This window comes from Montipora capricornis, chromosome 9, assembly GCF_036669925.1.
Source record: "Montipora capricornis isolate CH-2021 chromosome 9, ASM3666992v2, whole genome shotgun sequence".
Taxonomy (NCBI): Eukaryota; Metazoa; Cnidaria; class Anthozoa; order Scleractinia; family Acroporidae; genus Montipora; species Montipora capricornis.
The window spans coordinates 23,343,819-23,346,318 of record NC_090891.1 but is presented as its reverse complement, the minus strand read 5'-3'; the positions used below and the strand labels follow the sequence as shown (position 1 = coordinate 23,346,318).

General features: G+C 42.1%; 1 protein-coding gene and 1 long non-coding RNA gene across 7 annotated transcripts in view; one reads left to right on the top strand and one right to left on the bottom strand.

The window, feature by feature from the left end:
• Window positions 1–2,500, bottom strand: part of LOC138016110 (uncharacterized) — a 191,567-nt gene that overhangs the window by 171,448 nt on the left and 17,619 nt on the right. The window lies entirely within an intron of this gene.
• LOC138016168 (uncharacterized) overlaps window positions 1–2,500 on the top strand; it is a 28,108-nt gene that overhangs the window by 16,011 nt on the left and 9,597 nt on the right. For 5 of the 6 annotated variants that reach the window (XR_011125746.1, XR_011125747.1, XR_011125745.1 and 2 more), the window contains one exon: window positions 269–299. This is a non-coding gene — a long non-coding RNA (uncharacterized lncRNA). Of the gene's footprint in view, window positions 1–268; window positions 300–2,303; window positions 2,348–2,500 lie in introns of all 6 variants that reach the window. The other variant, XR_011125749.1, reaches the window with a different exon arrangement.

The following is a 2,500-nucleotide window of genomic DNA, read 5'->3' as shown; positions in this document are numbered from 1 at the left end:
TTTCCCATATTCGTCAGCCCAGTGAATGCAAAGGAAAAGAGGCATCTGCTAGCACGGAACAACTGAACCTTGCATGATTTTGCTTTTGCTCATAGTTTGTGGACTATGTTGTCTTTGGCAAGGGTTTATCCTTCAGTGAAATTTTTAAGACACTGTGATTTTGACACTTTGATTGCAATCCCAATCCACTGATTTTTATACACAAAATCTGCATAAAACATACATGTAACCTCTGGCTGTTATGAAACTATTTTTGCTGTCTTTGCAGGATGAAGGGCAATTGAAAGTATGACACTGAGGTAAGGTAATTGTTTTTGCAAACGTTGGCCGTGTGGCACTTATATTTCAACAGAACTAACTATTGGACCCGTAGCCCACAAGGGCTACGGGTCAATAGCCCATGAGGCGAAGCCGAATGGGCTATTGACCCATGGCCCTTGAGGGCGAACTAATTGTTTTAGTATCACCCAACTAGTCGGACAGAAAAGGCAATAATAAACTTAAAGTTAGCAAATGCAAGTTAAAGAAATATTTATTTGAGAATAAAACGAAAGAAAGCATAACGCTTTTGAAGTCTTTTCGCTACTTGAGGACTGTTAATAATAGTTCTCTAGTAGCATAGCCAATCAAAATGCAGGAATTGCATTAGACCACTAGTTGGGTCCTGTCTGACCTTGTAGCTCAGTCGGTAGAGCAGCGGTGATCTAACCCGAAGGTCGTGGGTTCAATTCCCACCCTGGTCAGACATTTTCTCTGTCCTTGTGTGGGCCCCCGGGTGTGGGCCCAATTCCATTGGTAGGGCTAACGCTCACGTGGTTTGCATGGGTAGAAAATAGCACTTCACATTATCTTCCAACAGTTAATTTGGAAGGTAATGACGTTGACAACAGCGTAAACAGAGCAGTTAAAGACACCTTGTCCGGTGTGGATAATTGACATTTTTGGTGTGATGGTTCCTGATTTTCATTCTGCCTACTAAACCATCTGTCAAGACATTGACAAGTACCAGATTATCTTTTTTTTTTTTTGAGCTCACCTGAGCCGGAATGTTTCTTTTGCCTGTTGTTTACAGTTTAATGCCAAGCCTTTGTTACCTTGATTGTTTTACACATAGATGATCTCAACCATGATGCAAAATCTTTCAGAATGTGGGCACGTTATTGTCTTTCAGTCTTTCTTTTCATCTTGCTGTTGTGATGGTTTCATCATCATCATCTCTTTCTTTACGGTCGGAGTTTAGAGTAGCTACATGTCATATTTCCAAAAATTTACTCTACCAGCCATGATATTCTTTAAAGGACAGACCACAACGCCGGTAACTCCATGCCCTACTCTTTGCGAATAGTGTGTGGATTCTTTTTTGTCCCAGAGGGTTGTGAAGAAGAGTTCTGAGACAGGGCCTACGGTTTGTCGTCCTAGAAAGTATAACCATTTGCAGATGTCATTACGACGGTAGCGCTTTCTCCTCAGTTACTCTAATAACCGAGTGTTGGTCTGGCGGTGGTTCGAGCCTTCACGCGTGGAAGTCCGATACTCAACCAACTGAGCCATTAGACTTAACTATTAGAGTGTAGTGTGAGCGTTAGCCCTACTCATGGAAATGGGCCCACATAAGGACAGAGAAAAACTCTGGCCAGGGTGGGAATTGTTCCCTTCCTTGCAACTGAGCCATTAGCCTGCGTAGCAAGCGTTTCCGTGGGGGGATATGGAAGACTTTTAATGTGTTGGCCGCGCGAAAAGTGGGGCGAGACAAGAAGGAAAGGCTTGCAGACAGTCAACACTCATGGTCATCCATCAAAATGACATTGGACATTTCGTAACAATTACACGACCTAGTATCCCATCTTATTGCGACAAGGTTACCTCTGTAAAGAGAATGAAAACATGCAGAATTGGAGCTTTAGTTCAACAAGAAATAGCGTTTCTAAGCTAAAGCCGCGCTGATCTACGGTATTTAGGTCTAAAAACCCCTTTGAAGACGGTTAGCGTTCAATTGTTTTGCTGGGTACCACTATGTCAATACTCTAAAAAATTCGACTTTCCGGGAGCTTGTCTCGTTACTCTAGTGGCCATCGATCCGGGTGCAACTCTTTGCCTCGCCTATTGTGAATCTTCTCTGCTTGTTTAAAATGTTTGTGTCGTTGAAGTAGATTTGAGGTCTAAAGTAGATTGTACGTCGTGTAAGTTGAATAGAAGGGAAATGTCAGTTTGAGGGATGGCCATGAGTGCTGACCGCAGACAAACTCCTGCATTTCGAAAACCGCATGTCATAAATTGACCAAGAAAATGTTGGTCTTTCATAGCGAAACTGAACTTTGGGCAAGAGAATCTAAAGCAATTTGACAAGGTAAATAACGATAATGTTGACCAATATTAGTAAATAGATACTCTTCCTGAAGGCGGCTTCCAAGCCCAACTATGGAAATGTTCTCGTAAAAATTTCCCGCGGCGATAAGATTTTAATGTTTAAATTTGGTAAGGCAAATATTCCAAATGCTGT